Below are 18,336 nucleotides of genomic sequence, written 5' to 3'. Positions count from 1 at the left end.
TCCTCTGTCAATCAAGAGGAACCATTGAGCACCAGTGGGGGGCGGCTTCAAGGCAATCTTCCCTCTTCTTATTCCTTTTGTTTAAGCATTTTTATTAATTTCCAATGATTCAAGGTCCAACCTTAACAACCTTGCCGCTGGTTCTGTTTTGCAGTTTATGATCTCATCTTTTCTAGCACACACCTGTACTTTAGTCCAATTAAGCTCTAATTAACAAGAGAACCTCTGCTTCTTAATGGTGGCACAGGAGGTTTTTTGGCAGGCAAAGTGCTTTTGCACTCAGCGCCTCCCTGCCGCCCACAACCCATGCCAGAACGAGAGCCAGGTATTGAGACGAACTGCAAGGGAAGCCCTTCCCCTCCTGTCTCTGGGTGAAAATTGCAAGGAGAATTACCCCCCAATAATCCTTGTTTTGCTCTTCCCTCTTCAGTCCCCTCCTGGTTCTGGGAGACGGAGGTTCAGGAGAAGGTGGGGAAGCCCCTGGCCCTTCCCTGGCCTGCCTCATCTTCCTCTTCCTCCAGCTCTGAAGCGTCCCCTGCCTCCGACGCTTGCCTCCCGACTGGCCCAGTTCCCCACAAATCACTGCCCCCTTCTTTCAAGCCAGACTCCAGCCCCTCTTCCCCCGGCCTCCTGCCAATCGTAGACACCCCCTTTTTGAAGGCTCATTGAGGGAAGCTCTGGGTTTGAGTCATCCCGGACATTTCCCTTGTGGCTCCCATTGCGCCTTCATCTGTGCAATGGGTCTAAATGCCACATGAGATCTGTGGGGTGTGTTTTGCCCCTGCGAAATGGCTCTCGGACTGTGAGCTTCCAGGGAGTCTCCTGGGCTGTGTGCTCAGTCCTGGTCCTGCTGCTTGCGAGGAGATGATAAAGAGAGCAGCTGGGGCCTGATGTCTTCTAGAGAGAAGCAGCTATCTGGGGCCTCCTGCTCTGCCCAGGGTGCCACACCCCACGGCCAGCCTCTTCCCCCCTCCTGCTCCTCAGCCCCACCAAGCTGGGCCCCAGAGGAGGAGGAGGAGCTTTGGCCCAGGGTATAAAAGGCTCCAGCCCTGGAAGGAGCTCCAGCTCAGCCCAGCTCAGTGGTGGTGGTGAAGCGGTGTGTGGTGGGTCAGGCATGGAAGGCGGAGAAGGAAGGCTGAGAGCGGCGGTGGCTGTGAGGCTCGGGCAGCACGATGCCTCCCTCCCCATCGGACAGCCCCAATCCCATTCCTACTTGCGTGCAAACAGGAAGGGGCGGGGATCCGTCAGGTGGGAAGGGAGGCTTCCCGTTGCCTAACTGAGAGATCCCTGCCCCCTCCTGCTTGCACACAAGCTCAGATAGGCAGCGTGAAGCCTCCCTTCCCAGCCGAGAGATCCCCGCCCTGCTCCTGCTTGCACGCAAGTAGGAGTTGGGGGGCTGCTCTGATAGGCAGCATGAATCCTCCCTTCACAGCTTAGTTGCTGGGGTCAGGGAAGGTGGATGCAGCCCGGAAGGTGCTTCTTAGAGCCCCTGCACCACCATCATATGGGGACTTCTCAGCAGCTCCTGAAGCCAGCCAGAGCCAACTGCTCCGGGCTGCTCAGACTGCCGCTGCTGCGCTTCCCAGGGACATTAGATGAAATCCGGGGACATTCCGGGGATGTAATTTGTCCGGGGACTTATTAACAAACCCGGGGACTGTCCCCGGGAAACGGGGACGTCTGGTAACCCTGTCCCAGCCCACAGGCATCGATCATAGTGCACTGGACGGCCGAAGAGAAGCAACTCATCAACGCTGCCTGGAGGAAAGTGGACGTGAAGTGAAGGAGTGAAGCAGTCGGGAAAACAGGGGGGGGGGCATTTGGGGGTGGGAGAGAAGGCAGCTTTTAAATCTGTATTGAATTTGTATTCATTTGGTGACAACTTGTTAAAAATTATGGGAAATCGATGAAAATAATTGGCGAAATAAAATCTAAGGGATGCATTCAAAGCAACATAATCTAGAGGGAACTAAAATATTGCTAAGGGACGCAGGTGGTGCGGTGGGTTAAACCACAGAGCCTAGGACTTGCCAATCAGAAAGTTGGCGGTTCGAATCCCCGTGATGGGGTGAGCTCCCGTTGCTCGGTCCCTGCTCCTGCCCACCTAGCAGTTCACACTAGTGCTAGTAGATATATAGGTACTGCTCCAGCAGGAAGTTAAACAGCGTTTCCGTGCGCTGCTCTGGTTTGCCAGAAGCGGCTTTGTCATGCTGGCCACATGACCTGGAAGCTGTACGCCGGCTCCCTCGGCCAATAAAGCGAGATGAGCGCTGCAACCCCAGAGTTGGCCACGACTGGACCTAATGGTCAGGGGTCCATTTACCTTAAAACATTGCTAACCGCCACCCCAATCTCCAAAATGTGCAGGACGCCATGAGTTTCAGGCGCTTACCAAGAATTCATATTCCTTGGAATAAAGGTCAGAGGAGACTGGGGTCCCTTTTAAAAATCTGCTTTTATTTCCATATATATACACAAGCTGGAGGGGCTCATAGCACTACACCCCACAAGGTCTTGCCCCCCCCCCCAGTCCCAGGCTTGGAAGCAGCCACTCCCCCTGTGGCTTTTGTCCTTCTGACTGCCAGCCAGGTGTCCTCGGGCGCAGAGCAAGCGCCTTCTTTGCGCCCTCCGGCCATTCGCTGGCCCAGAAAGCTGCCTGGCTCCTTCAGCAAAGGATTACCGTAATTTTTTTTTTACACACTTTCGTCCAATTTTATTCCACCTCCATAGACTTGGGGTTTTTGCAGAAATTCAAGCCTCCCTGGTTTGGCTTACAAACCATGGACAGAAGATTCCTTTGATAAATAATGGCTGAACTTGTAATAAACTAATCAGACCCACACAGGAAACATGGGAATCAGAAGGGACTCACTCCACCATCACACTGGCTAAGCCACCCACCTGAAACTCAAAACAATATTTCAGAATAAGACATGGCAAAGGAATGTCAAGTATACAGAGGACATTTAGCAAAACAATGATCTTAAACAATTATCTTTAATGAAACATTCCTAAGGGAGGTCAATAAAACACAGCAGAGCAGAAACCCTTGGAGTCATGCACCGCCTGGAGACTGGGGTGGCACGTAGCAATATTTTAGTTCCCTTTTAATTACATTGCTTTGAATACCTACTTTAGGTTTTATTTTGCCTTGAACATGGCTGTTTGACCTCTGGCCCCAGTAACCAACAACTCAGCCTCACTAGTCATGGGATTTTTGTCTATTGCATGACGGTGTATGTTTTGACTCCACAGAGTGGGAAGTGACGGAGACAGGATGTTTGTGTTACTGTGTTCTGTGAAGTGGGACTATTGTTCTTTGTCTTTGCTGTCTGATGCTAGAGAGAGAGGGAGCCATGTTGCAGTGCTCTGTTTGTGTTTATATGTAAATAAAGTAGATTAGCCAAAATGCTGAGTTGCTGAGCTCTGTTACACAAGCTGTGAAGACTCTGCAGAGCCCTAAGTGTGCCGATGGTCAGTTGGCATCGGTCACTGTGATGTTTGGGCTGAAGAAAGCTAATGAAGCTCCCAAACGATCAACCAGGAGGGAGAGAACATGCCAGTCGGGCATGTGTCTCTGCCAGGGTCCTACTCGAGTGTAGAACGAGCTCCTGACAGAAGATGAAACACCTTGGTTGTTTTTTTTTGTATAAATATATAATATACAGCCCCACTGCAAACACTGGCAATCTTCTAGCGCCACCCACCCTTCACATTTCACCAAATTTAATCCTCAATTTTACATACAACCAGCTCATTAAGAAATATGAGCAATCCTTTTCTCTTCTTTTCTGTCTGAAAGTCTCAGAAGCCGTCAAGATGCTACACAATGTGGTCCCTCCTGTCCCTTCCGCTGCTCTTATTTCCACCTTCAGGCTGATGAAGTGAACATGCGTGAGGGCCGACCACAGTTGTTGACGTTTTCTTAGGTTTGAAGTTTGCTTGTTTTGGAATTTCACCAGAGAAAATAAACTGCTGCAGGGGCCTCTCGCTTCTGACTCTCCCTCTGCTTTTCTCTCCCCATGCTGTGAAACCTGAGTGCAAGCTCCCTGGGGCAGAGTCCTGCCCTACACTCCAAGGCCCCTCAATTGTTAAACCAATAATAATAATAATAATAATAATAATAATAATAATAATAATAATCTGAAAGTACACTTAATTATCCTCAGTGGGCTCAATTATCCTCAAGAGCCAAGCCTTTGAAACTCTGTTGGCAATGCTTTCTTAGGCCCTGCTTCCTCCCAGACAACATCCACACCTTCCTCCCTTACCTGGCCTTGAACATGGCTGTCCGACCTCCGGCCCCCATAACCAGCAACTCAGCCTCACTAGCGCGGCCTGCAGAGGGTGAACATGAAACCCCTAGGGGTTGTTTGTATAAATATATAATATACAGCCCCACTGCAAACACTGCCAATCTCCCAGCGCCACCCACCCTTCACATTCCACCAAATTTAATCCTCAGTTTTACATACAACCACCTTATTAAGAAATATGCAGAATCCATTTCTCTTCTTTTGCGTCTCAGAAGCCGTCAAGATGCTGCACAATGTGGTCCCTCCTGTCCCTTTCCCTCTTCTTATTTCCACCTTCAGGCTCCAAGGAGGTGGGCTGATTAATCTCCACAAAATCCTGGTCTCCTCTCCCTCCCCCCCCCCTAAACTCATAAATCTTCCTGCTTCACAGACAGTCGACCCAGTTGTCACCCCTCTTTTCTTCTTTGCTGCTTTTATTTCTCATGAGGAAGTCCCAAGGGTGTGTGTGTGTGTCAAAATCCCTCAAAAGTCCCTCAAGGTTGTTCCTCTCCATCTTCTTTCAGGCAAAGTCCTGACTTCTAAAACTAATCCATCGCAAAGAGACAAATTTAAAGTCCGCTCCTCCCGAAATCTTTGCATTCCTTGCTTCAGGGGAAGGGAGATGACGCAGATCCCGATAAAGCCCCATAACTTAAAACATTCCCTCCCCTCCTTGCCCCGTTGAAGCAAAGCAGAAATCAGCCTCTTTCCACACAGATGCTTTTCTCCTGCAGCAGAAATCAGGATCCCTTTGAAGGGGGCGTGTGACTCTTCGCTTGCCAATTGTGTCCCCATTCGAAGCTGTTCCCCGCCCTCCCCACGGGAGTTGGCCAGGGCTGTTCGGGGACAGTTTGAAATCCTTTGCTGAAGGAGCCAAGCAGAGAACCTCGCCTCTTCTTCGTCTGGGAGACAGGGATGTCTATCCCGGCTCACAACCCCCCCAAAATAAATTACCGGACGAGCGCGGGTCGTGCCCTTTCGATACCCTCGGAAGGTTAGGGGAGACCTGCCCCTTTCCCCCCATAGACCTCCGCATGGGACCCCCAAAGGGCGACTTGCCGGGTTCGCTGCCCCTCTGGCGTTTTATTTTGGATCGCTTTGTTTGATGTTTCAATGAAGGCGGTAAATTCTTTTGATGTTATTATGGGTGTGAAATATGTAGGCGGGGGGTGTTTATTGGGTTGTATTTGTTTTGTTTATGTGTTTTGTGTGTTAATATCTTAATTGACTCCTGCTTGTCTCAGTGGCACAGGCGTGGCATTACTCCATACCCTCCAGGATTTCTCAGGGGAAAATAGGCATGTCTTCAGGAAAAGCAGGACATTCTTAGATCAAATCAGAAACCAGGACAGCTTCTGTAAATCCAGGAGGAGGAGCTTTGGCGCAGGGTATAAAAGGCTCCAGCCCTGGAAGAAGCTCCAGCTCAGCCCAGAAGGTTTTCTCCAGCAGCCGAGAGAAGCTCCCAGCCCACAGCCAGCCTTAGGTGGGGATTCCCTTGGTGAGTAAGTCCAGGGGTGGTTGCCTCTCTAGGCAGGTTGGGCAGGTGCTCCTCTTTCCACCTGGATAATAACCAGCCGTGCCTCTCCCATTCTCCCTCCTTCCTTCCTTCCTTCCTTCCTTCCTTCCTTCCTTCCTTCCTTCCTTCCTTCCTTCCTTCTTGGCAGCTTGCTGGTGGTCTACCCTGGTGCGTGAGGCTCTTCGGTCGCATAGAGAACCCTCTCCAGCCCTCCCTCTCATTAGGAACCTCTCCAGCCTTCTTTGCACGAGGTCAAGGAGGCTTTTTCCGAGCTGCGTGAACTGCTCTGCGACAATCTCCACATGGACCCCCCCGACTTCTGGGTAAGGCTGCTCCCCCACCCCAAGGGGCTGCCTGGGGGGGGGGACTGGGGGTGCCGTGTGTGTGTGTGTGTGTGTGTGTCACTCTGGGTGGCTTACAGGACATAAAACATGGTAAAACATTAGACATTAAAAAAATCCTGATACAGGGTTGCCTTCAGATTTCAGTTAGTTGTTTATTTCCTTGACATCTGGTGGGAGGGCATTCCAAAGGGCGGGCGCCACAACCAAGAAGGCCCTCTGCCTGCTTCCCTGTAACCTCACCTCTCACAGTGAGGGAACTGCCAGAAGGGAGCTGGAACTCAGGGTTTGGGCTGAACAATGGGGGTGGAGACGCTCCTGTGGGTATACAGGGCTGAGGCCTTTTAGGGCTTTCAAGGTCAACACCAAAACTTTGAATTGTGCTCGGTGGTCTTAGCAGCCCCTCCCAGTCACCAGTCTAGCTGCCGCATTCTGGATTAGTTGCAGTTTCCATATCACCTTCCAAGGTAGCCCCACATAGAGTGCATTGCAGTAGTCCAAGTGGGAGATAACTAGAGCATGCACTACTCTGGCCAGACAGTCAGGGAGGGTCTCATCCTGTGCACCTTCAAAGGTGCATTGCAGTAGTCCAAGCGGGAGATAACCAGAGCATGGACCCCTCTGGCCAGACAGTCCACTGAGGCGTTCCCAAAGTAAAGGAAGGATTGAACTTGGATTAATAAGAGTACACACAGAGGCTTGAACCAGCAAGACTTTGGGAAGGGTGAGTATAATAATCTCTCTCTGTGTGTGTGCCTCCAACCCCTGGACCAGGTCGTTTTATTCACAAAAGAACTTTTTACAGAGTGTTCGTAAGAACCAATCAAATTTCTTCTGAGCATTTCAACAAACCCAAGTAGGGACAAAGTTAAACTACAAACACTAGTTAGGCATGCATACTTTTGGGTAAATGAATGAAAACTACAAAGGAGTGCATTCAGCAATCCCGGAGATCATAAACAATCAATACACATGAGAAGAAGGATGGCCAGGAGGACAGCGATCATTATCACCTTTGTGTGAAACCTGCTTTCTGGCCCTACGATTAACGTATCAGAAAAGCTACTTCAAAGAAGCTTGCCCACTATCTTTATGGCCCAGGATGCTTGCTTGGCAAAGCAAGTGGGCTGTGTACGTGACTTGACAAGCAAGAGAGATGGGCAGTAGAGGAAATGGCCAGAGATGCAGAGGGTTGTGGGATTTGGTCATAAATTATTGTCAATGAAGCAAACCCAGTCAACACAATGCATTCATAGTGGACACAACGGCTTGATGCATATTTTATAATTCCTCATAGTAATCCCACCTGACCCCACACTCTGGATATTTGCACTCCTACAGTAGGCAGGGGGGCGTCATCCTGCATACCAGATGGAGCTGGTAGACAGCATCCCTGACACAGAATTGACCTGTGCCTCCATGGACAGCTGTGAGTCCAAAATTACTCCCAGGCTGCGCACCTGGTCCTTCAGGGGCACAGTTACCCCATTCAGGATCAGGGAGTTCCCCATACCCACCTGCCCAAAGTCCACCCTAAACAGTGCTTCTGTCTTGTCAGGATTCAACCTCAATCAGTTGAATGCGTTGTGGGATCTGTTGTGGGGAAAGGGTGACTCACACATGGGCCCCCTGGCAGAAGGAGTCACCCTCTCTTTTCTCTTCCAGTTCCAGGGCGAGATCCTCATCACCATTCTGCCATCCCCTCCCCCGGACAGGAATTCACCCCTGCTCACCACCATGCCTTCCACAAGCTGGTTGGGGTGATGGCTCATGCGCTGGCCCGCCGGTCCCACTGAGACACCCCCAGGGAGAAGCGGCCAGCTCCTACTGATCTCACCACCCACCGGCTGGGGGCCACCCCTTCTTGCCCCCATGTGATGCTTGACCCTCTAATAAACCTCCCTCTGCAATATGACCTGGTTTCCTGTGTCCTCAATGCTCATGGCGGACTGATCCCCCCCCCCATGTTCCAAGCCCCCCCCCCCGTCTCGATGGCCATCTCCCCACCCAGTTCTGGTCTTCTTCTTCCTACTCTGGAGAAATTGGGGGTGAGAGACTCAGAGGGGGATGCGGACCCTTCCTCTGCTCTGGATTCCATCCCTCTGAATAAGGGGTGGGGGTACCAACAAGGGCCACTCCCCCCCGCAATGCCCCTCCCTGCCTCTTTCCAGATGGGTGTCGTGGACGGAGCTGCCTCCGAATCGGCAGGGAGAGGGGGGGAATTCATTTCGTTTTAGCCATTTATTTGTTCATTAAATCTGGGGGTTAACAGTATGCAGTTACGATATAAAAACACAAAACACATAATCAAATAAAAACAAATACAACTCAGTAAACACCCCTGCCTACATATTTCACACCCATAATAACATCAAAGGAGTTTACCACCCTCATTGGCGATCGTGAGGGGCCAATTCCTTCATAAAAAAGACTGAATAATTCGGAACTGTAAGTACTTTCAAAACTAATTCGGAAAAGATTGGGAAGAAAAGGGAGACCTAAAAACGGAGGTCAGTCCCCTTTGTTGGAAAAGTTGAAAATCGGTGCGCAAAGGCCGAAGACTTAAAGGAAAGAAAAACTTTTAAAACCCTGTAAGCAATTTTGCCCCCCCCCTTCAGGGGAAGAGGGGGAATTTGTGCCTTCGATATTGTTAACGGAAATTCTGAGGGCTCCCTTGGACAAAAGTAAAGACACCAGCCAGAGCAATTCAGAGCAAAACAGCAGCCAGTAGGCCCGGTCTTTATTTAGAAAAGACTGTCGCGACAGGACTCCCACCGCCCACAAGGTGAAGCAAAATGGAAGCCCGGAACAAAAGGAGACCCTGACTTTTATTAGTTGCTAATCCCCCAAGCTACACCCTCAGAATTACATCATATTTACATCATGATTATATTAGAAATAGGAGGAGTCGGGGAGGGGCTGCACAGGTAATCCGAGTGTCCTGACACCTGGCCGGAGCCTCCTTCCCCCTCCCCGCATGAGTCATGTTGGAAAACAAAGAGAAAGGCGAAGTTTCCTGCCCCCTGAGGGGAACCTGGCCACAGTTCCTTTGTGAAAGTCTGTGCGGAATACACTAAAGTATGCAGTCTATTGTGTCCCTGATAGGTTTCTGTCTGAACACATCACGATGGCTATCAAGGTTGTCACGTCTACCTGGAGGGAAGGCAGGGTACGTGACTGCTCGGTCGAAGGATTATGGCCGCTTGATATCAGGCCACCCCCCTTTGATAGTCTTTGTAATATCCAGTAGAATAAAAGTGGTCCGGTGAAAATCCGAAGTACGGTTGATTTTTAGTGAATTTATGAAGAATATTGTCCCTGAAGTTCAAATCACTTTCGCCTTCAGGAAGTAGCTTGCTACATTTTGATTAAATCAGTCACGGTCAATTGAACTCGGAAACTTTGTATTGAGAGCTGTCAAAGGTAAGGGAAGAGAGCGGTAGTAGCCTGCAGTACCTGCGTGGCCGCCGCAAGGGGCGCTGTTCGATAACACTGATTGGCTGAGGCGTCCGCCGATTGACAGCAGAGCTCGGTCGGCCGGTCTACTCGCAATAAAGATAGGACTATGCGGAGCGCTATAGCAGGAAGCTGTCAAGCCAGCGCTTCCTTATTTACGGAAGGCTTTAAGGGATGGCCCTCTAAAAGGGACATCTCCAGGGTCAGGAAGGGGAGATGTGTGTGTGTGTGAGTGTGGTGCTTGTGTAACACGTGTCAGCGAGTTGGGGGGGGGGCTTTTCCGGCGACAATATAAATTTGGGAAGTCTGTGAATTCGACTGAGACCTTCCCATTCGGCAGCGGACCACCCGGGAGGGAAGACTAGTCTCCATTGTGACGTCACAATGGAAGAGGAAACATTCAATCTCCGTTTCCACTGACTTAGCTACAAACTTTCCTGTGCTGCCTGTCTACATTCTGAACTGGCTAAAAAGTGTCCCCCTTCCTCAGAATAAGGGGAGAATTGGAAAATTTTCTCTTTGCCAGTTCTGTCTTTGGTATTCAGCTACTTTGGAACATTAAGGAAGCTGCCTCTGGGCTGGCTGCAGTGGGATTGGTGGAGGGAACTTGTTTTTCTCCTTTATTGTGACAGACTGTGAGACTGACCTTGACATTCCTAAGCTATTATGAGTTCAGAAAGGCTGAGACGTGGCTCTAAAACTCCACAATTTGTGTTTTTATAGATATATAAATATTTATTGAAATTTTCATATTGTTACAAAATGAAAAAGAAAAAGAAAAAATACAGAAAGAAAAAGCGGTCAAAATAAAATCCAACTTTTTGTCACTTGTCTTTCATTTACTTATTTCCCGGACCTCCTCATACTTCCCTTTTTTGTATTCCAATTCAAATTTATTTCGTTCAGCAATTTCTTTCCCTCCTTCTTACATCCTAGTCATTAATCTGAGTATATATTATAATAACCTTAAATTTTGATCTATTTAGAAAAATCCAATTTTTTTATATTCTTTTAACCTTTACAGCTAGAAACCACAAACTCATGTTGGCTTTTTGCAGTATAATAACGCTGCAGAGAGCTTGCTGGGGAGACCATGCATTAAAAAGAAAGGACTCAAAAATAACTTAAAGAAGGTTTTAATAAGAAAAACAAAAACTCCATTTACACTAAATATATTAACAAACAAACATGACCCAACCACCAACCCATCCCCCAGGGTAATGGGAGAGCTAGATGCTGCTCCTTATATACTCTACCCAAATGCTGACACACCTTAATCAAATACAACTCAGCAGCACCTGCTATGTTACACAGCTGTAAAGCTGGGTCTCGTTATCTTGCTCTGGCCCCTGCTCTGGCCCCTTAAAGACATACACATGGAGTGGAACAATGATGAACCTTTACATTTAAAGTAACCATTCAACATTTCCCCTGCGGTTCATCATTGTGCAACAAAAACATAAAACATACTTTGTACATGTTTTTCATGTGTAACCTTTGGAAGTGCTTCTTGTAAACTGCAACCTATAATGTTTGGTATGTTTAAGGTACATTACCACTCTCTTAAGAGCAGAGAAACATTGCATAGTGGGCTTTTCCACACTGTGAAGCATCTTTTAACAAAAGCTTAACTGTTTCATATTTTACACTTGGTGAATAGCACAAATCATAATCTTCGCCTGGAATTTGTTGAAAGCCCCTAGCAACTAGTCTTGCCTTGTACCTTACAACTTCATTTTTGTCATTCATTTTAACTCTATAAACCCATTTTGAATCAATAAGTCTCATATCTGGGGTTTGTGGTACAAGAGACCAAGTGTTATGCTCTTTTAAAGAAGCTATCTCAGAGTTCATAGCTTTATACCAATTTACAGCTTGGTGCATAGGTAAATTGTGAACATCACTGTAGCTTTTTGGCTCAAAAACCACCTTAATGGCATACACAGTATTAAAATGTTCATCTGCAAAACGTTGTGGCTTCTGACTCTTTCTATCTGAACGTCTCAGTCCGGAAGGAGAGTCAGACTCCTCAGACTTAATGGGACTCAGTGAACTACTAGTTTCAGGTTGTAAATTATCATTGTCAGACTGAAGAGGTGCCTGTAGGCTAAGCTCACGGTCAGAAAACTCAAGAGAATCTAACCTCCCCTCAGATGCCTGTGACTTTAAATCATCAAACAAATTATCAGATTCAACAGGCTTTTTGTCTTTTCCCATTAATTCAGAATCACCATTTCCTCCTGCTGCTGCTGCTGCTTCCTCTTCTTCCTCAGTATCATTTATACCATCAGTATCTTGGAAAACAGCAACCCCATTCCAATTTACAGTTTGTATCATGCTTCTGGTAATATGAAATTTGCCAGTTGCTGGTATGTAAATTCTGTACGCCCCCTGCTGGTAGCCCATTAATTTTCCCTGAACACTACGCTCACCCAATTTCTGCTTAGCGGGATAATGCATAATTACATCTGAACCCCAAATGCGTAGGTATTTCAGATTAGGGCGTTTTTTAAACAGCTTCTCATAGGGGGTGACATCTAAACCAGAATGATAACTGCGATTTCTAACATAACAAAAAGCATGGAGCGCTTCAGCCCAAAAGTCTTTGGGCAGATTAGCATCGTGCAGATAAGTTTTAACCCCTGCCTGCAAGTCACGCTGCACAACTTCAACAAGCCCATTTTGCCAGGGACTTCGGGGGCAAGATAACTCATGAGTAGTCCCCTGCGCTTCCAGGAATTTCTCAAAATCTTCAGAAACAAATTCCCCGCCCCGGTCAGAAAACAGGTTCTTAATAGGTTTGTTAAAGTGTGTTTTTACCCAGTTGCAAAAAACCTTGTACTTCTCAAATGCTTGGGACTTCTCAGCTATTGCATAAGTCCAACAATATCTACTATACTGGTCTATGAGAGTAAGCCAGTACTTAGAACCTCCTAATGATGGTGGGAGTGGCCCAACTAAATCACAATGTACACGCTCAAATGGCTCAGTTACTTTCCTATCTGAGCACCTACCCTTGCGTGCAACCTTAATCTTATTCTTGCAACAGGATAGACATTGCATAAAGAATTTGCATGGTTTTAAGTTGAGGCCATTGACAATATTCTTTGTCTTAATTACATCAGCAAAATTCAGGTGTCCCAGAATTCTGTGCGCCACGTGGACACACCCAGAATGTGGCCTTACATTCCTCAACCCCTGGCTTGACTGTGCTGCTCTGCAATTTATAGGCGATTGGGAGTAGGTGCGAAAATACAGTCTATATAAACCATCAGATTCCCGGGCATACAATAGACGTTTGTTCCCCTCGAAAAACTCACACATAGACTTTAAGAAACGCACAGTTATGCCTTGACGGGCAAAGCACCTTACTGACAATAAATTGTCCACTGACGGGCAGTAAATGCAGTTCGCTATTGTAATGTTTAAAGAGTCAAGTTTAACGGTACCCCTGCCAAGCGACTGCAAGACTTGTGAATTGGCTAAATGTACATTACCAATTTCCTCTTCGAAAGAAATAAACAAGCTTCGATCATTGCAGATATGCTGAGATGCTCCTGGGTCGACAACAAAAGACTTCCACTTGGCACCTTTAATTCTTTTACGATCTTTAGTCCGATCGTGAAAAGTTCGCGGCTCGTTTCTGTCTCTACTATACGATGCTGGCTGCTGGGCTGACAACCGTGATTGACGAACAGAAACAGGCTTGGGAGTACTTTGCTTTCTTTTGGATCTGCAGTCCCTTGCAAAATGTCCTTGCTTATTGCAGAACCAACAACGCTTTGCAGCTTTAAATGCAGTTGTATCACCACAGGTTTGCATATGGCGTTCCTCATTCTTTCTGGAAACAGGAGTGCTTATGGCACAAGCCTCCCTTCTATCCAACTCGCCCATTAATCTTGCCGTTACCCCTTCCACAGTTAATTGTGCTGGTGGAACAGCAGATATCTGGCTAGCTATACCATCAAAGTCCTCATTAAGGGAACAAAGGATGATAAAAACATACTGAATATCAGGTATCTCCATGTCCCTTCGAATTAACTCACCGCGTATTGCCTCCAGACGTCTCAAGTGTGCTGCCAAATCTCCACCAGGCTGCAACTTCGTCTGGTACAACTGCTTGAAAAACGTCAATGCAGACGCTGACTCTTTTCTAACATGCACTGCTGCAAGACTGTCCCACATTTCTTTGGCAGTTTTCTTATTTCTTATATAGACTACTTGCTGGTCGCTGACTGCCAAATTAATTATCGCCCTGGCTTTTGCATCTCCTTTCGACCAAGCATTAGTTACAGGGTTAGGAGGGTCATCAGTTACATAGGTCCATACTTCTCTAGAGGTCAAAAGCGCCTCCACCCGAAAAGACCATAAACTATAGTTCTCATCTGTTAGCTGTGGGAAGACCAGAGCCTTCTCAGCTTCAGGAACCCGGTCAACCATTCTGGAACTCTTCCAGACCCACAAAAACTAGGCTAACAGGAGAAGGAGTTTTCAAACCTTTCTCAGAGTCCAAAAATATGCAGTCATCCACTCAGCAGCTGGGCCCATAACCAAAGATGTTGGCTTTTTGCAGTATAATAACGCTGCAGAGAGCTTGCTGGGGAGACCATGCATTAAAAAGAAAGGACTCAAAAATAACTTAAAGAAGGTTTTAATAAGAAAAACAAAAACTCCATTTACACTAAATATATTAACAAACAAACATGACCCAACCACCAACCCATCCCCCAGGGTAATGGGAGAGCTAGATGCTGCTCCTTATATACTCTACCCAAATGCTGACACACCTTAATCAAATACAACTCAGCAGCACCTGCTATGTTACACAGCTGTAAAGCTGGGTCTCGTTATCTTGCTCTGGCCCCTGCTCTGGCCCCTTAAAGACATACACATGGAGTGGAACAATGATGAACCTTTACATTTAAAGTAACCATTCAACAACTCAATCCAACATCATTCTAACATTCATTAATTTTGCAGTATTTCTGTAGATAGTCTTTAAATTTCTTCCAATCTTCTTTCACCGTCTCTTCCCCCTGGTCTCGAATTCTGCCAGTCATTTCTGCCAGTTCCATGTAGTCAATCACTTTCATCTGCCATTCTTCCAAGGTGGGTAGTTCTTGTGTTTTCCAATACTTTGCGATAAGTATTCTTGCTGCTGTTGTAGCATACATAAAAAAGTTCTATGCTTCTTTTGCACCAATTGGCCAACGATGCCCAAGAGAAAGGCCTCTGGTTTCTTCAGGAAAGTGTATCTAAATACCTTTTGGAGTTCTTTATATATCATTTCCCAGAAAGCCTTAATCTTTGGGCACGTCCACCATTGGTGAAAGAATGTACCTTCAACTTCTTTACATTTCCAACATTTATTATCGGGCAAATGATAATTTTTTGCAAGCTTGACTGGGGTCATGTACCACCTATATATCATTTTCATAATATTCTCTCTTAAGGCATTACATGCCGTAAATTTTATACCTGTGGTCCATAACTGTTCCCAGTCAGCAAACATGATATTATGTCCAACATCCTGTGCCCATTTAATCATAACAGATTTCACCGTTTCATCCTGAGTATTCCATTTCATTCTTGACAAATTCTTGACAAATTCACCATTACATTCTTGACAAATTCTTAGTTTTAGGTTCTAATAACTCTGTTTCTAATTTTGACTTTTCCACCTGGAAGCCAATTTTCTTGTCCAAATTATATGTCTCCATTATCTGATAATAATGGAGCCAATCTCTCACCTTGTTTTTTAATTTTTCAAAACTTTGCAATTTCAGTTTATCTCCTTCTTGTTCCAAAATTTCAGAATATGTCGGCTATTTAGTCTCCATATTGAGCTTTTTCAAGGCTTTTGCTTCCATTGGTGACAGCCACCTTGGTGTTTTATTTTCCAATAAGTCCTTATATCTTGTCCAAACATTAAACAATGCCTTCCTAACGATATGACCTTTAAATGCCTTATGGGCTTTAACCTTGTCATACCATAGATATGCATGCCATCCGAACACATTGTTAAAACCTTCTAAGTCCAGAATGTCTGTGTTTTCAAGAAGTAGCCATTCTTTCAACCAGCAAAAAGCTGCTGATTCATAGTAAAGTTTAAGGTCTGGCAGGGCAAATCGGCCTCTTTCCTTTGCATCAGTTAATATTTTAAATTTAATTCTGGGCTTCTTGCCCTGCCAGACAAATCTGGAAATGTCTCTCTGCCACTTCTTGAAACAATCCATCTTGTCCACAATTTGCAATGCTTGAAATAAGAACAACATTCTAGGCAATACATTCATTTTGATCACAGCAATACGGCCTAGCAATGAGAGCTTCAAATTTGACCAGATTTCTAAATCTTTTTTAACTTCTGTCCAACATTTCTCATAATTATCTTTAAATAAATTCACATTTTTAGCTGTCATGTTTATCCCCAAGTATTTCACTTTCTTAACCACAGTTAAACCTGTTTCATTCTGGAACTTCTCCTTTTCAATAGCTGTTAAGTTTTTCTCTAATACCTTAGTTTTCAATTTATTCAATTTAAATCCTGCAACTTGACCAAACTCTTGAATTAATTCCAAAACCCTTTTTGTACTAGAGTCTGGCTCTTGTAATGTAAGTACCAAATCATCTGCAAATGCTCTCAATTTGTACTGTTTAGCTCCGACCTGTACACCTTTAACCAGCTGGTCCTTTCTAATCATATTCAGCAGAACCTCCAGGACCGATATAAAAAGCAATGGGGAGATTGGGCACCCCTGTCGTGTCCCTTTTTCTATTTTAAAATCTTCCGTAACCACATTATTTACAATTAGTTTAGCCTTTTGCTCCGAATATATTGCACCTATACCATTCTCAAAGCCTTGGCCTACCCCCATCCCATGTAGATTCTTCTTCATAAAACTCCAAGAAATATTGTCAAAAGCTTTCTCCGCGTCCACAAATATCAACACTGCTTTAGTGTTTATGTTCACTTCTAAAAATTCCAAAATGTCTATTATGTTCCTCACATTGTCTGACAAGTGTCTTCCTGGGAGAAAGCCTGCTTGGTCCTTATGAATCTCATCCATCAGTACTTTTTTCAATCTCTTAGCCAAAATGTCAGCAAAAATTTTGTAATCCACATTAAGTAACGATATAGGGCGGTAGTTCTTAAGCTGAGTCTTTTCAGTCTCTATTTTCGGTATAAGTGTAATATAAGTCTCTTTCCACGATTCTGGTGCCTTTTCCCCCTCTAAGATTCCATTGCAGACTTCTTTCAAAGCCTTGTAATATCTGGAAGTCAGTCCATCCGGTCCCGGAGATTTGCCCAATTGCATGTTTTGGATGGCACCTTCTATCTCCTGTTCAGTTATTTTCTGATTCAAGACTATTTTACTTTGGTGCGAGATTTCTTGTAATCCATTTTTCTTGAGAAATTCATCTATATCCATTTCTTTCTGCGGCCCTTGTGCATATAATTGTTTGAAGTATCTCTGGAAACAGTTTCTAATCTCATTTGGGTTGTAGATATTCTTTCCTTCCACTTCTAAATTTGTAACTGTATTCAATTTTTGTCTTTTCTTTATTTGCCAAGCCAGTAGTTTACCACATAGCTTGCCACATTCCAGAGCTCATGCACACTCTATCAGCAGATAATGCACAGCCAAAGTCGCACTCAGGAGAGCATTATTTACAGGTTTTATTCAGCGTTGATCAGAACAAAGAAAACCATGACTGCCTGCTTCAGTGTCTACGACACAGAGAGAGAAATGAAAGCAACAGAAAACATAAACATCCTGTGAACAGGAAATGCGCAGACTCTGTGACTCACAAAGCCTGCTCCTTTTTAAGGTGGAAAGGAAATATCCTAACAGAAGCTTGGGTAGAGAAAGCGTACAGATTTGGGCCTAAAAAGGAGACTAAAATAACTTATGATTGCATAGTGGTCTTCAAGACTAAGGAGCAAAGAGACATTAGTTTGGGACATCAGTATAAAAAAAAGCCTTAAAATCCATGACAAAGCGGTGGTGCTCTTTAAAGAGATCCCACGTCGATTTTTGAACCTGAGATCCCAATATAAGGACAGACATTCTGAGACAAAAGAACATCTTTCTTAGGTGGGAATTTCCAAAGGACCTATCCTTCAAATTCGAAGGAAGAAAGCAAAAGATGAAGACTGTTGGAGAGAAGGATAGATTTCTGCAAAAGCAACTGGAAGAACTTAGATTACAAAGCTCACAGCCGTTGGAGGCGGAGGCAGCTTCCCCCTAATTAGACAGCATGGCATTGAGAATTTATTCATGGAATGTAAATGGAATGAACTCAACCCCAAAAAGGAGACAAATTTATTATATTTTGGGAAAACAGAATTTAGATATAATTTGTTTACAGGGCGAAAAATATTTGTTATTAGGAATCTACGCACCTGACGATGGCAAAGTGGAATTCTTTAAGGACCTGGAAACAAGTCTCTTGGAATATATGGATTACAAATTAATATTGATGGGGGACTTGAATGGGGTTGCATCTACTTTGATGGACAGGACTCAGAGATCAAAGGTATCAAACTCTGGCAGATTACCTAAGACTTTTTTTTTGACCTAACTGACAAATTTGATGCTCAGGCATCCCTTTCTGGAAGGCTGTGGTGCACGGTCCCTGCTCCGGGGTCCTGATCCTGCAGCCCCTTCTCTTCACTACCTATGGGCTCTTCCCCCCCTCCTGGCTTGCTGCATGAGTTCCATATGCA

General features: G+C 45.5%; 1 long non-coding RNA gene across 1 annotated transcript; it reads left to right on the top strand.

The window, feature by feature from the left end:
* The first annotated feature begins 5,980 nt into the window (after positions 1 to 5,980).
* Positions 5,981 to 8,067, top strand: LOC310705458. Its single transcript, XR_014525304.1, has 2 exons — positions 5,981 to 6,134; positions 7,818 to 8,067. It is a non-coding gene; the product is annotated as an uncharacterized lncRNA (long non-coding RNA).
* Positions 8,068 to 18,336: the final 10,269 nt, after the last annotated feature.

Source organism: Podarcis liolepis (genome assembly GCF_965112155.1).
Source record: "Podarcis liolepis genome assembly, chromosome: 4".
In the NCBI taxonomy this organism is placed as follows: domain Eukaryota; kingdom Metazoa; phylum Chordata; class Lepidosauria; order Squamata; family Lacertidae; genus Podarcis; species Podarcis liolepis.
The sequence above is the reverse complement of the archived record's forward strand: the minus strand, read 5'-3'. Positions and strand labels throughout refer to the sequence as shown.